Source organism: Pseudonaja textilis, chromosome 3 (genome assembly GCF_049901715.1).
Source record: "Pseudonaja textilis isolate UNSWEBS1 chromosome 3, rPseTex1.2, whole genome shotgun sequence".
NCBI lineage: Eukaryota > Metazoa > Chordata > Lepidosauria > Squamata > Elapidae > Pseudonaja > Pseudonaja textilis.
In genome coordinates this window covers 38098835-38114784 of record NC_141992.1, presented here as the reverse complement: position 1 = coordinate 38114784, position 15950 = coordinate 38098835, and the positions used below count along the sequence as shown (strand labels likewise).

Genomic DNA, 15950 nt, shown 5'->3' with positions numbered 1-15950 from the left:
CCACATTCCAGTAGAGAGAAGTTCCCTGTGAATGGGCTCCAGCATGAGTCTGAAAGCTTGGAAGGCTAAACCTTTGATTCTGATGACTGGCCCAGATTGGATCCTGTAACATTAGGCAATGTATGACCCATTGGGTCATCCTTTCAGAGATATTTCCCTATTTAAACAAAGAAAAAAAAATGATTACATGTAGGTAAAAGAGCAGTGGCAGTGGGAATCACTTCTTGATTGATATTGCTGAGGGGAGGGGAATTAATGTTTTTCCATGAGAAAAAAAATGCACCCTGACTCCCCATCCTTGAATGTCCCAATGTCTCTTCTATCAATGCCAGCACCTCGTAGCTAAGCCTACCTCACCAGCAGGCATCCAACTTGCTCCCTCATCCTTTCCTTGTCATCCGCTACTGGTAAAAGATTACAATTTTCAGTGCCTTGCCACCAGCCAATTGGGCACAGTAATGGGAGTGAGACTGCCTTCTGACCTCCTACAAGCTTCCGCATTGACTTTGTTCATGGAAAGCTGACAGAAAGTGCCAATATTCACTCTGCTCCCCCTCCTCCCACCAAATTGCCTACCATTGTTCTGAATGGAAAGGGAACAAAGGGAGCGAAAAACACAAAATTGGTGTAAGGCAACAGTTATGTTGAGAACAGCCCATTCCCCTCTGCCCTACAATATCTCCCCAGGCCTGATACCACCATATTTCAATGACTGTCCCCTACCAAACCAATGGCAGCCCCTTCCCCAGATGCAAGGTGCCCCCCAAAAACAGAAACAGGGGCCATCCAGTATCCTCCCTATCCATTCCTGGGAGGGAAGCAGGACACCCCAAGGCACGTTAGCTTCACCAGTTCTCAGGACCAACAGAGTACCTAGTGCCCATATGCTACCATACCTACACAAACCCCACTCCATATTCATATACTAAACACACACAGGTTCTTTCCTCTGCTGCTACCACTTGCTTGTCCCTTCATTCAGCCTACCAATTTCTCCCTTGGCTCTCACAGGAAGAAGGCATCAGTGTATTCACAAAGGCACTCAGAACAGTTTTTCTTCCTTCATTCTTTCATCTCAAGGTAGCTATTTATCCCGGAAGGCAGGTAAAGTGGCCTCCAAAAAAGAAAGGAATCCATAGCAACCTGCCAATCTACTGTCCCCCCGCTTCCACACACACTGACTCACCATTCACATGTCCAAAGTCCCAGATTCCCACAAGGAGAATAAAGCAGATGCTACAGAAGGAACCAGGCAATAGTAAAGACACCCAGGAGTAGAAAATCCAGAAGCCCCAGCAGCAAAAACCATCTAGCAGCAGAATCCACCAGAAGCAACCAACAGCAGCATTCTGCATCAGCCCATTGCCTAGCCCACTTTTGGTGTCTAGAGCAATCTAGCAATCTTGCCATTTGAAGCTACATTCACTTGGTTTCCTTGGATAATTTTGACTTCTACTATTATGGAAGGCAGTCAATCAAAATAAAATGCGTTTCTATATTCCATAAAGTTAATAATTTTGTTATTTACTTATATCAACTATTTTTAAATACTTTTGACCAGCTCCAGTAACAGATCACAAGCAATGATGATCAGAGCACAGAAAGCTGCCTTTTTGAGAATCTTGTTTTCTTACTGACCTTGATTTCATACTTCACAGTTGTCTTATCCAATGGCCTTTAATAAGGGCATTTCAGCTGATGATTAATTAGTTGCTTTGCCACAAGCAATTATCAATCAGAAAGGTGATGATACCAAGAAGCTTGCTAGAAAAAATGTGATAATAGTGTTAGTAACCTTGTATATTGCTAAATAGGTATTAAGTGTATTGAGGTAATTAGAATCTTGGAAGGATTCCAGAAACTTGTTCCAAAGGGAGTCACACATAATTTAAATACGATTGTAAAATGGAGAGGAGGTTCTTGCTTCTTAAATGAAAATATAAATTTATAGAAAAACAAATGAAGGCACACACATATATATGCATCTGCACTTGATAAATAGCTTACCATTATTTGTAAATTTCCTTTATAAAATCTTTTCCTATTCCTCTCATGAAGGATTTTCTTTACAAATTTAGCGTAGTGTGTGGCTTTGACATGATCTGAAATAATGTGTTCTCTTTTTCTCTTTCTGAAAAGCTAAGTCATGATCGTCATGCTGACTAGAATAATATTCTTCTGTGGCATTCAATTCCATTTCTGAAGATAAAGGTCAGTTGATACAAGATAGGCCAATCTTAAATATAAAAATAGAAACTAATTCTAAAAATGTCCAAAAGACCTGCATATTTTCTTCTCCTGGCTAAAGGAAAGCGCTGCCCCAATCAAGCTGTTGTTACAGTGCTCCAAGTAAAGAGTTACACAGTTCCTGCTACATTTCTAACTTTATTTTGGCTTGATTTGATTTGTCAATCGCTTACAAGATAATAGGTATAAGTATAAACATGAGTAAGGAAATAGATACGAATAAATGGGGACAATAGGACAGGAACAGTAGGCACGATTGTGCACTTAGGCACACCCCTAACAGACCTCTTAGGAATGGGGTGAGGTCAATAGTGGATAGCTTGAGGTTAAAGGCTTAGAGGATCTAATAACAGAGTCAGGTAGTGAATTCAAGGCATTGACCACTCTGTTGCTGAAGTCGTATTTTCTGCAATCAAGTTTAGAGTGGTTTACATTGAGTTTGTATCTGTTGTGTGCTCTTGTATTGTTGCAGTTGAAGCTGAAGTAGTCATTGACTGGTAGAACATTGTAGCAGATAATTTTATGTACTATGCTTAAGTCCAACCATAGGCGGCGTAGTTCAAGCTTGTCCAAGCCCAAAATTTCAAGCCTGGTGATATAGGGTATTCTGTTGCAAGCAGAGGAGTGTAGTATTCTTCTCGTGACATACTTCTGGACTCGCTCAATTGTATTAATGTTCGATATACAGTATGGATTCCAGACTGATGAGCTGTATTCAAGTATTGGTCTAGCAAAAGCTTTGTATGCTCTGGTTAGAAATTCAATATTTCCAGAGGAGAAGCTTCATAAGATTAGATTTACAATTCTTAGTGCCTTTTTGGGAATGCTGTTACAGTGAGCTCTGGTGCTTAGGTCATTTGATATGAGTACTTCAAGATCCTTGACAGAGTGAGGATCACCAATGAAGTCAATCATCTCTCTCTATTTAGACTATACATTTATGTTAATTTCATGATTCTAAAAGCCAAGGGGTATGTATGTATGTATGTATGTATGTATGTATGTATGTGAGAAAATGTTATGTGTAATATATTTCAGTATACTGATGTAAATCTGCTTTGGGGCATCAACTAATTAATGTAAATGTGACTCTTAAAACAGTGCCATCTTGCTTGAATAAATAGCAGAACTGTGATTCTCATGGATTTTAGGAATATATGTCGTGAAATGTGTATATAAATATATGTGTACGTGTGTGTGTGTGTGTGTGTGTAGTATAGTATAGTTTTAATTGTGGCTATTGCTGAATTTATTTTAAGGGAGCTAGGTTGGGAGAAGTGGAGTGTGGTTTTAAAATTGGAGGAAGAAATATCAATAACACGCGCTATATGTATGACATAATCCTGATAGCTGGAAATGCAGGTTATCTGCAAGCTGCAGTAATAAAAGTAAAAAGGATGGGACTAAAATGAAATATAAAGACAAAATAATGATAACAGGTAGAGTTAATGATAACAGCCTGAGAATTGTCAATAAAGATATTGAAGTAGTAGACAGCATCTGCTTTTTTACGATCAACTTTCAACTGTAAAGGAAGAAATATGCTGCTGACTAGTACTTGGTAGAACAACTATTAAGGCCTTGGCAAATATTCAAAAGATTTGATGTCTGTATATCTATAAAGATTTGAAGTGTTCAAGTGCTGGTATTCTCTGTGACATTATGGAAGTGAAAATTGGACTTTAAAGCATCAGGATAGGAAAGAGCATTAATGTTTCTGAACTTTGATGTTAGAGAAGACTCCCACGAATGCTATGGGCAGTCAAAAAAACAAAGAAATAGATCATTGAACAATTCAACCCTAGAAATTCTCACTTGAGCCCAAAATGAACATTGCTCACAGTCTCATACTTCGGAAGCATTATGTGAAGATCCATTTCTCTGGAAAAGTGTCTAAATGCTGGAAAGAGTGGAAGGAAAGAGAAAGAATTACCTGCAGCAAGGTGGATAGACACAGTTGCAACGGCAATGAATACACCATTGGAAGGCATGAAAGACCAGTTTAAGGCAATGAAGAAAATTCATGAGAAGAGTTGAAAATAACTTGATCACACAGTTGTGGATTAAAGAATGAAATGTATGGCAGAAGGTACAAATTGGTGTCATCTAGCTTGCTATGCAAATAACGCAAAAGTAGGGGGGAAATAATCAGAATACATTCAGAAAATGCAGAAATCAGTTGTAGGACAAACTATATACCCTATGCCTGTTGGGTCATTTCAGAGATATTTCCTTACCTTAATAGAGAAACAAAATGACCACAGATGGTTAAAGATAAAAAGCAACATGGGTGGGAGTGACTTCTGGCTTCCTGTCAACATCCTTGTGGAGGTTCCCTGTGGGAAACTAGCAGGGAGTATCAGAAACCCCACCTCCCTCCACTTTTCCTCCCCATAGCAATTCCATTGAAACCTTATAGAAGTCTGAGAACAGTTTTAAAGGCCAATGCATCTTGATGTACTGCATACATAAGTGCTTTCTTAAGGACTGTTACCCATAAATCTTAAAATCCTTTATCTATCATAACTCTAATATCCTAGAACCGGGATGGATCTTTCAAATTTATATGATAATAGGGTCTAATAAATGAGTAGGAAGCATTGAGAGAATAAAGAGAGCCTCCTTATGACATTTCACAATGTGTCCAGCATTAAGATCTGCAGTTCATCAAAAAGTATTTGTGACTTCTGTGATCTTAGGTTGGAGTATTTTATTAAAGTCATAAAAGTTTAACTTCTTTTGCTATTATAAAAGTGACACAGACTCAGCCAAATTAAAGGAAAACAACATTTTGAAACCTGTGGAACACTTGGAATTGGGAGAATGTGAGCATTTGCCAAAAGAGCTGCTTTCAGGCAAAGGAGACGCTAAAATGCTGACGCTATGATAACAATAAATAAAGTAATCATACTTGTACATTTTGTGCCAAGTACAGGGCATTTACATGATGGCACTGCTATGCATATCCTTTGTCCCTCCCCATGGTGACCCATGCCATGGGGGGGAACAAGGCAGGCATTCTGAGTGACACCACATCCATTTGCTAAAAAGCCAAGGGGTACAGTGGCTCTTCACTATCTCTCAAAATCTACTCTTATCATATAGGTCATTTTTTCTAGACATGTTTCCAAACCACTTATTTTTATTTTCTAAGAATGTCTATGGCATCCATGACAAGAGTCCATTGTAGTTGCTCAGCTAATAAATTCAAACATAGTAATAACAATAATAATAAAGAAATACATAAAAGTTGGCACTTTGCTTTCAGGATACCAAGTCTCATTTTCTTTTTTTTTCCTTTTTTTTAACAGAATAAAAAACAAAGAGAATGTCACATTGCCTATTCCCAATTTAAGCATGTTTATTCCTTCTCAGACCTTAGGTCAGGATGATAGATGTTATCGTTCAATATCTCTGTTGGTGGAAGACTATGCTTGCCTAGGTTGGTGAATATGATGCCTCAGTGGTTGAAGAAGGATCAGAGCATGAATCTTTGTTTTGGGATTTACCGAGCACAGTCTGTTCCTAATTGTTGACAGCTTTTGAAACCAGCTCATTTTCTATCTGTTCCATCAAAATGTCAATATTGGTTTTGCTTTTCTGCCAGCTGAGCCATTTAATTTCTTGCAGCAAAGGGCAATTTCTGTAAGAAGAGAGCCAAGAAAATACTGCATGCTTGGGGTAAAACGGAAAGGCCAAATCTGCTCACATCCCAGATCAGTGCCAAAATCACTAATGTGCTGACATGGGTTCAGTGCCTGCAGTTTTGTTTGCAGTGATTCCCTCTATGTGATGGTGCTCAAATAGGAATTGGTAATATTTTAGGAGGAGAATTGGTTAATCTATAGTAAGCAAAAATCAACAGGAATTGGGTGGCTTCTTTTCAGATGAACCTATTTTTTAAAAAGGAATAAGATTTTGTCAACAACAGTTTATTTAATGCACAAACTATAAAATATTGTTGACACAAGTATATTCCTTTAAAAAATATGTCTGTCTGAAAAGAAATTACCAGATTCCTATGTTAGTCTGACTTGTTTGATTATTGAAAAGACAACATCTAATTTGATAGTGACTGGAAAGTTTAATGGACTTTTGCTGAAAATTGAAAAAAATGAACTTGTGATTTATGGGTTTGATTATTAGAAAGAATATGGGAAGATGGGAGCCATGATGTAACCTTAGAGAGAGAGGATAAATTTATAACTGCAGAACTGCAGATGGTAAGAAGTCACTTCTTTATATCTTTCTTTCTTTTCTTTTGTCTTGTTTTTTCTTTCATTTTTTCTGTTTACAGTTCTTTTAGTTTTCTATTTTTCTTTAAAATTATATGTTTTCACTTTGCAAAAATAAATAAAAACAAAACCAGAATGTGTTACTCTGAATAAAAGCAACCAGAATTATCTGGAATAGAAATTAAAGTTTCAGCCATTGTTTTCTTTGTAAAATGAATGATCTTCCATCTACTCTATGGATTTTTAGAATAATTTGAAAGCAATACATTTATAATTGTTTGCCTTGAAAGTAGTAGTTGACATAGATGTTGATGTGCCTTACACAATCCTGAATGCCCATTACAGAGCTGAAAACCACCGTGCTAGATCTAAGGAGCATTGCATGAATCTATATTCTCCTTCTGCAGAACCTGATTTTTGGATATACACTTAGCATCCCAGAAAGGAAGTTCCATGAAATGACTCAGCAGTGAATAAAAACACTGAAGTTCTAGTCAAGTCTAAAACAGATGTTATGGTCAGCATCTTCTACTCCTTCCAGTTTGTACAAATTGAAAGAAAAGTTTCCAACTCCACTTCTTTGAATATGAGTTCGCCACAGGGCTGTGTCTTGAATCCGCTACTGTTCACCTTGATGACCCACGACTGCTGTGCCAAATCTGCTACAAATCATATTATGAAGTATGCAAATAACATGGCAGTGGTGGCTCTTATCCAGGACAACAATGAAAATGCTTATAGGGAAGTGGTGAAGGCTCTGGTGGACTGGTGCAATAAAAAATAACCTGGTTCTAAATGTTAACAAAACAAAGGAGATCATTGTAGATTTTAGAAAGAACCAGCATAGCTATATTCTACTCAGTATCACATTTCACTAAACTGTAAAGCACTGTGAAGTGGTACATAAGTATAAGTGTCAGCCCTGAAGCCATTTTTTAAGCTGGGGCCATTTTGGGAGCATCTTCAGGGCTGCCACAGCCAGGTTGATTGGAGCTGTGAGAACATAAGAGGGGAGATCAAGACAGCTGGGGATGAGTAGCCAAAACAATGTTCTTTCCCATGGGAGCCAAGGACATTCTACCAGGTGTTGAAAAGGTGTGGTCCAAAGCCAACCAAGATGATGGCTGTGACCTGGTTGGACCATTTGACAGACATGTAACCTGAGGGGAAGAACTCTGGGGTTTGATTTGAATGGGGAAAACCTCAGTTCCTCCAAAGTCAGGATTTTCCCAGATGTGCCAATATGACATGCCTAATAAATCGATACTTTGTGGAATATGTTTCCCTGGGAGTTTTGGTTCCATTGGGTGTGTTAACTGGAACCCAGAAACTAAGTGCTATTGCTTTTGCTATCAAGGATGCCGCTATAAAGGTGACCAACAGTATTAAGTTTCTGGGGGTGCAGATAACTAACAATCTGAACTGGTCTTTCCACACGTCATCCTTAGTGAAGCATGCAAACCAGCATCTGCATTTCCTGCATCAGATGAGGAGAGCACATCTTTCTCTTTCTGTCCTGGCTAGTTTTTACAGAGGCACAATGGAGAGCATTTTAACAAACTGCATTATTTGATTATGTGTCAGCAGTGCAGTGGTGGAATTCAATTTTTTTTTTACTACTGGTTCTGTGGTGTGGCTTGATAGGCGTAGCTTGGCTTGGTGGGCATGGCAGGGGAAGGATACTGCAAGATCTCCATTCCCTCCCCACTCCTGGGGGAAGGTTACTGCAAAATCCCATTCCCTCCCCACCCCAATAACCTGCTTTCCATCTCCGTCTTCCTGTGCAGGGCAACAAAAGAAGACCCAGCCGATCAGTTGGGACTCGGGAGACAGAGGATAGATGGGGGTGGGGCCAGTCAGAAGTGGTATTCTGAACTACTCAAAATGTCTGCTACTGGTTCTCCAGAACTGGTCAGAACCTGCTGAATACCACCTCTACAGCAGGGCCTCAGATAGAAAGCCTATACAGAGAGTGATAAGGACAGCCGAGAAGATTATAGAAAGCTTGCTTCCTGTTATTCAGGATACTGCTTATAAGTGCTATGTACTTAGAGCTCAAAGCATTGTTAGAGACCCCACACACCCACTTCACAGACTCTTTCTGTTGCTCCCCTCTGGGAGGAGGTTTCAAAGTATTTCTAGTAGGACTAGAAACAGCTTTGTTCCGTATGCCATCTGTCTGGTAAACTCACAAGATTTATTTTTCTCACCGTGTACATGTATACATCCGAACTAGACTCTGTTGTTTCTCTGTGTCATATAATATATGTAGGTATATGAATAATTTTGTTATTTATGTATTTATTGTGTGATGTTATATTGGAGATGGTGACCCTTTGAGAGGTGTATACAACAACATTTCATTTTAATGTATGCTGATTAGTGTACATTTAAAGTGACAATAAAGTTATCCTAAGTCTATTCTAAGTCCATTCCTCTATTAAATACAGCTGCAAATAGTACAGAGAGTTCTTGTTTTTGTACTACAAATTTAGTTCCCTTTCTCCAATATTGCCTAGATGGGATTTTAACTTATCCCTCTATTACTGCTCATTGAGGAAAGCAGGCATTACCATGTCCATTAGCAGCCTCACAATTAAATTGATCTCTCTTTGGTGATTTTAATCAATCAAAATATTTGATGCATTTTTATATCACATTTGGATGTCTTAGAAATTGATGTTTTGAAAATGTCGATGTAGGAGAAGCAAATTGTTGATATAATTAATATAAACATTATTAATGTATATGCACCATCCACAATTATTTTAATGACAATTAAGGGTATGTAAAATTAAAATTATTTAAACAAAAATGATAACTATAAAAATATTTAGTGAAAATATCTACCAAGAAGTTTATCTACCAGTGAAAACTAAAAAGTCAATTTTCACTCAAGCATATATATCAAAATATATATTTATAATTGAACAAGTACAGTATATTGATATAACATCACTTTTTATCAATCAACAAAGGAACCAAGATAAAACCAACCAAAACTAAAATATCTTATATCTAACCTTCACTAGTAATTTACCAGACCTTCCAGGAATGCTTATTAGCAATGGGAACATCTATTTCTAAATACAGATATTTAGGGTAAGATTCCATTAGATGTAGAAGGTTTCAGCTTGCATTTTTTGTTCCCTAGAGTCTAACTTCATACATTTGCCCCTGAGCACAGTAAGTCAGGTAGTCAGAAAGCAGGAGAGCACTACCAGACTAAATAACATGAAAGACCTGGGAGATAATATTTCTTTGCTGGCCTTGGCTTTGGTTCAGCTTGCATTGTCTGATAAAAATTGTAGCTTATGGGAAGAGAGCATTCAGCTGCTGCAGCTTCCCATTTAAACTATTAAGTTGATTTCCCACAAAGATAATTTTCTGCTTCCCTGGCTTGGTTCTATTCATCTTTTAGAAGGTAATTAGTATCTCTTCAGTGTGCTTTTATGCCCAACTAATTGCACCTTGGTTCACAAGTTAGAGTTAATGCTTACCTATTTAAGATAGTGCTGTAATACCCAATTAGGAATGAGCCCAGGCAGAAATGTACAGTGAAATACTAGGCTTTGCCTTGCTGGTTTAACATTCTTTTGGGTTTTCAGGAAGAACATTTTATTTTGATGCCTATTCCCTGGTTAAGCATTTTACATTTGTTCTAATAAGACTGTTTTCCCCACATGGGCAATTCTGTCACCAACATCTTTGGGTACCATTAAATCTGGGTATTCACAGTCCAGAGGACCCAAGATCACCACCTGTCTTTTTCCACTACGGCTCGTCCAGAAAAAGGCACATGCCAGGTACAATTGTAGCCCAGCTCTGCAATGCTCCCACATTTAAAAAATGGTCACAGAACAAGAAGCAAATACAACTGGGCACAAAATGAAGCTAGATGCAAGCCTAAAGCAAAGTGGTAAGAATGGCAAAATGTTGCTTTTTCTTCAACCTGATTGCATCTGTGGAAAGCCATCTAGCTGCATTTTAAATCGATCCAGTTTAAATTGCAGCCACTCATTTCATAACAGATGAGATCTATTAAAGTCAGGAAACATCTCTGTTGCTAGAGCTGTATTGACTTCTAATTTTCTCCCAGGTTTCATTCAAGGTGTTGTTAATTTCACCTATAGAACCATATATGGCTAATCAGCTGAGTAGCTTCACAAACATCGACTGCACATTGAATCTGTCCATTCCAGTGTGATTTACCAAAGAAATGTAAGTTAATTTCTGATAGGAAATAAAGCAGGTATGGGCTTAGATACCAGCATTCTCTGTTACGATTCCCTTCTCTGGAACAGCTTGCTCCTTGAGCTAAGTTAATACTAATAATGCAGAGTTTTTAGAGGTGGAAAACTTGCTTGTGTTAATTTATAATGATGCTTTTCCTAATTATTGAGACAAATGGGCTGTTGTGATGATTATTATGGATATTTACTCATATAATGACTTGGACAAGGATCTTTATTGAGTTATTTGTCCTACTGTATTACTGTAAGCTGCTTAGACTTTGAGGAACAAAGGAAGGAAACAAAAACAAGCAAGAGCAGAAAATGTGAGCCAGGGTGGTAGAACACACCATGAAGTCTCAGATAATATCTTGCCCAGAGCTCCTCGGTTTTGTCAGCACCTCTGCTAATGCTATTTTGAAGTGGGCTGCAGAAAAGAGAATTATCCAAAAGATGCAACAAAGGTTCAACTCCTTTCCAATTGTGCTATAATAGTTAGTGAAGTCATTGCATGTACAGGATAGTTTTTCTGGATTACATCTTCAAAACTGAAACAAGCAGTACTTTATGTTCATTTCAGTCCCTTCATATCCATCCTTTATTGTTAGGGGAAAACATCAGAGGTGGGATCCGACTGGTGTAACTACCGGATTGGTGAATTACGTTTTTACTGCGTGTGTGTGAAACAACATCAGCTGTGCTGCCCAGACAGCTGAGCAGCGCTGTGCACAGGTGCGCAGCATTTGAAAAAGCACTATTTTCCTGCTTTTTCAGTTGCAGCTGTGCCTCGCAAAGCATCTGAGGTTGAAAAAGCAGGAAATAAAAGACAGGTAACAGCCCGGGTAGGCGGGTGGGCCAAAACAGCAGCAGATACAGAACCAGTTCAGTGTCTGCTGCTCTTCAGAGCTACCGGTTCTACAGAGCCAGACAGAACCGGTAGAATCCCACCCCTGGAAAACACTTTCATTCAGCAGGTTCTGACCAGTTCTGGAGAACCGGTAGTGGAAATTTTGAGTAGTTTGGCGAACCGGCAAATACCACCTCTGACTGGAGATTTTACAGTATCCTTCCCTTGCCACGCCCACCAAGCCACGCCCACAGAACCAATAGTAAAAAAAATTGAATCCCACCACTGCTATAAGGTAACATTCTTGAATCAAAATGTAGTGTTCTGTGAGAGGAATTGTGAAATAGGTACAAATAAGCACTTCAAAAACTGGAGGAGGAACAAAAATCCTTACTCCGTTGGACATTATTTGATGCTGAATTAACTTTGTAGATTAGATTTCTGCAAGGCATCCTTGAAGCTATTTGGTTTTCTTAGGACATGTCTTCCACACTATTCTAACTTAGGCCAGAGCACAAGAGGTCCACTTGCTACTCAGTGGAAAGTTATCTGAATAACCCTGAGAGTTGAAGTCCATACTTCTTAAAGTTGTCAAAGTTTAGAAACGATGAGATAGAAGATTGTTCCACCATCTCTATTAAACTAAACTCTATTACTCCATATGCCATGGAAGATATAAAGAGATATCAGTCATTGCTCCCACCATCAAGTGGCATTAAACAGAATGTTTTACTTAGTACACTTAGCATCAGGGAAATCGGGAGATCCAAGCAATTCAAATGGATATAGAGATTTATTGAAAGCTTAAGCTCTCTACAAGAATCTGAACTACTAACGGCCAAAAGAAACTGATAGTAGATATGGGTAGAAAGAATTCAAGGTAGCCTGAATTTAATGCTCTTATGGGCATGAAGGGATTCATGACTGATTATGCGTGATTGATCCCTCCCTCCAGCTCAGCCTGGTCATCTCCTACATCTGACTTGTTATTTGTTTGGATATTTTCTTCCCTCATTTTTTGTTCTAATTTTGCAGCCTCAAAATATAACTGCAGGGAATTAGGTCTGTCTGAAGGAAAAATAAAAATTATTGTAGCATCTCAATAATAGCAGGAGTTTTCCCAACAGGACTCCTTCTCATTGTGAATTCAAATGCTGCATGCAACAGAAACGCAGTTATAGAAAGAAAGTATCAGCATAGCAACTAAAATTTCAGAGGTTTCAGATAGGTATTTAAAACAGACACATGCAGCTACAAAGAACAGCAACAACAAGCCAAATGCTCTTCAGATATGGTCTAGGGCAGGGGTGTCAAACTCAAGTCATTACGGTGAAGTAACGTGACATATTGGGACATTTGTGGATCAGACCCAGAAATCAAAGAAGATTGAGATTGGCTATAATAACAGAACCTTGCAAATCTGATTGTGCTGTACCTACTTCCCCCTTATATTTCAGTGAATTTTGAAGGCATCTGTGTGATCTGCTTCCAAATATTATCAAATGTTTCAACCCCTTTTGACTGGTTTGTGTACATTTTTCTCAAATTCATCCTCTTTATTCTCTATAGTTCCAGAGCAGCTTTTGAGAATGAAATCCAAACTGCTGGACAGCCCTAACAGAACAGCAGCTCCCATTCATAATAGAGATTTTGGCCTTGAATGTATCATAAGATTCAGTATTGAACCAAACCCTCCTGAAGCAATAGAAGTCAGGGATCAAATTGTCTTTTAGATTGCTTGTCCTGTCTCTTTAAGAGACCTATTTATTTGTATTGATTTTGGGGTTTATTATGTCAATTTAAAGATGATTCGGGGCTTCTACATGGGTAAAAATATTCAAGAATAAATAAATAGAAGATATAAAAGTGAACTATTTTGTTAACAGAATGTAGGGGTGTTATGGCAAAAACAGCAGCTTTGAAGATCCTAGAAATTGGAGTGAGTGAATGCTAACATTACATGACTTATCTACATGGCTTTTGGAAGATACTAATGCATTATTTATGGCCAGCCAGCAGGCAGAAGCTGTGGAAAAAACTTTGGGAAAATCTCCTATGCAAACAGCAGGTGCAGACAAATGAGACCAGCTGCATAGGTGATGGCTGGGGAATTTGTGAGCTTGATTTGCCTAAATGCTTCAAGCTCAGATCCCTGGGATTTTTAACCCCCCACCCTCCAAGTCAGCTTCTTCTTACAAAGGTCTCTGAACTTTACTTACTGAGAATAATTGCTCCATCTGCAATGGAAAGCCTAATGGGCACTTTGGTATATTTGTTTGGCTTGCCTTTGAAAACAAAGAGTAACATTTTAAGTTCATTTTTAAAGTTTTTGTCTGTCCTGGGGGGAGGCTCTGATTTCATACTTTAAAAAAATGAATGTACCATTTGTTAAATTTTAAATACACTAGAGTGCTTTTTCTCATATCTTCATGATAAACTCTCACATATTTCAAGTTATGTAATATACCAGGAATATACCAGAAGTATATCTGGTTTTCTCATAAACATAAGTTTGTGCAATTAACTGAAATCTGATTCAATCATTGTAGTTCAACGTATTGGGTAAACCTAGGAAGCGGAGTTTATTCAATACATTGTAGTTAAGAAAACAAATAGTTTGTACACCACAGAAATATGCAGGCATTCTGCAAACTAAGCATAATTTTCAAGAACAATCTCCCCTTATGCCTGAAGAAAAAAGTCTTCAATCAGTGTATGTTACCTGCTCTAACATATGCTAGTAAAACATGGACACTAACCTCACAATCTATACAAAACTATGAGTGGCGCAAAGAGCCATGGAAAGACACATGCTCAGCATTACAAGACATGATAGAAAGACCTGCACATGGATTAGAGAACAAATTAAAGTATATAATATCATCAAAAGAGTAAAAGAATTAAGATGGAATTCACATAGCAAGAAAAACTAATGGCAGGTGGACCAAAGCAGTCATATAATGATCCCACTTGATAAAAAGCATCCATGAAAGAGACCTAAAACAGATGGATAGATGACATCAGCAAGTATTGCAGGCCCAATTGGCAAAAGAAAGCTCAGGACTATTTTGGTTGGAAACATGTGGAAGAGGTCTTCATCCTGCAGTGGATAAACAATGGCTAAAATGATGGTGATGAAGAGTTTGCAGACTGAAAAAATTGCAAGATAATTTTTATGAGATGTTTTAAACACCCATAAAGGAATAGAATAGAGGGCATATTAATACTTAATGTGAATTAAGAGAAGATAACTTTTTTCCCGATTAGATAGAACTGGAGTGTTTAGCGTACCCATTTGCAGAATGTCCTACTTCTCCATTGGTAGAAGATTTTTCTGTCCTTTTTCTCCTACTCTGTTATAATTCTGCGGGTCTTCTGCCAACATCCAAGTAAGCCGGGATAAAGTCTCTGTGTATTATACTTTGAGGAATGAATGTGTCCGATATTTCATCAAATGGGCCATTTAAGCTCTTTTCATTCCAGCTTACTTTTGATTTAACAATAGAAAGTTACCATTTTAATGCAGCCCAATTGTAATCCTGCTGGAGGTGAAAAATTCACAGTGGAAGTTACTACTGTATATTATACAAGTTAGCTTTTAAGTGTGTTCTGAAATTGTAGCTGTAGCTGTCTATGTCTGGGCAGTTCTATAAAATAAGTTCAGTTACCAATTTTTAAGTTCCCTTATAAATTGACTAATTATAGATCTTATACAAGTTTAGTTTATAGGAAAATCTTCTAGTTTTAGGTGTGTGTATGTGTGTCTGTGTCTGTGTATACTGTTATCAATGGGAGATCAAACTTCACACCAGTCCCAGCAATCAATCTCTTCATTCCCTAAAACAATGAGTGCATGTGTTTTGAACCCAGATTTTAAATATGAGCCTTTTCTTCTGCCTTTTCAAATGAATAGATTTTCTCAAAATTAAAGGTTGACATCTGTCATATGTTTACAGAACAATTCATTCTGCTTTTAATGGGTGGGCAGATTAGATTTTTATTTCACCTTTTTTTTCTTCATATAAACTCAAGGTGGCAAACATTCTTTCCTTCTCCTATTTTCCCCACCATAACAACCCTGTAAGTGAGTTGGGTTGAAAGTCCGTGACTGTAACCAAAGTTACCCAGACCAGAGAACTTTCATGTCTAAAGCAGGACCAGAACTCAAGTTCTCCTTGTTTCTAGGCCAACATTTTAACCACTACACCAAACTGGCTCCCTAGTTCCTATCTTGACAGCTTCAGTCCTGATATTACACTTTATGCTTTGCAAATATTATTGTGCATAAAATAGCAACTGCTACCCAGATTTAGTGCCAGATTACTCACTATCCAGATACAACTTTCTTTTGTTTTCTTTTTCCAATAATTTACATTAATATGATAGAAA

At 37.9% G+C, this 15950-nt stretch overlaps 1 protein-coding gene across 29 annotated transcripts in view; it reads right to left on the bottom strand.

The window, feature by feature from the left end:
- LOC148126078 (uncharacterized) overlaps positions 1-15950 on the bottom strand; it is a 217123-nt gene that overhangs the window by 67549 nt on the left and 133624 nt on the right. For 19 of the 29 annotated variants that reach the window (XR_015742755.1, XR_015742757.1, XR_015742760.1 and 16 more), the window contains 2 exons: positions 1639-1764; positions 2-157 (listed from right to left, as the gene is read on the bottom strand). The gene's annotated coding sequence lies outside the window, so the exon portion shown is untranslated. Of the gene's footprint in view, position 1; positions 158-1637; positions 1765-15950 lie in introns of those variants that run through there. The other 10 variants (XR_015742770.1, XR_015742771.1, XR_015742769.1 and 7 more) reach the window with 3 other exon arrangements.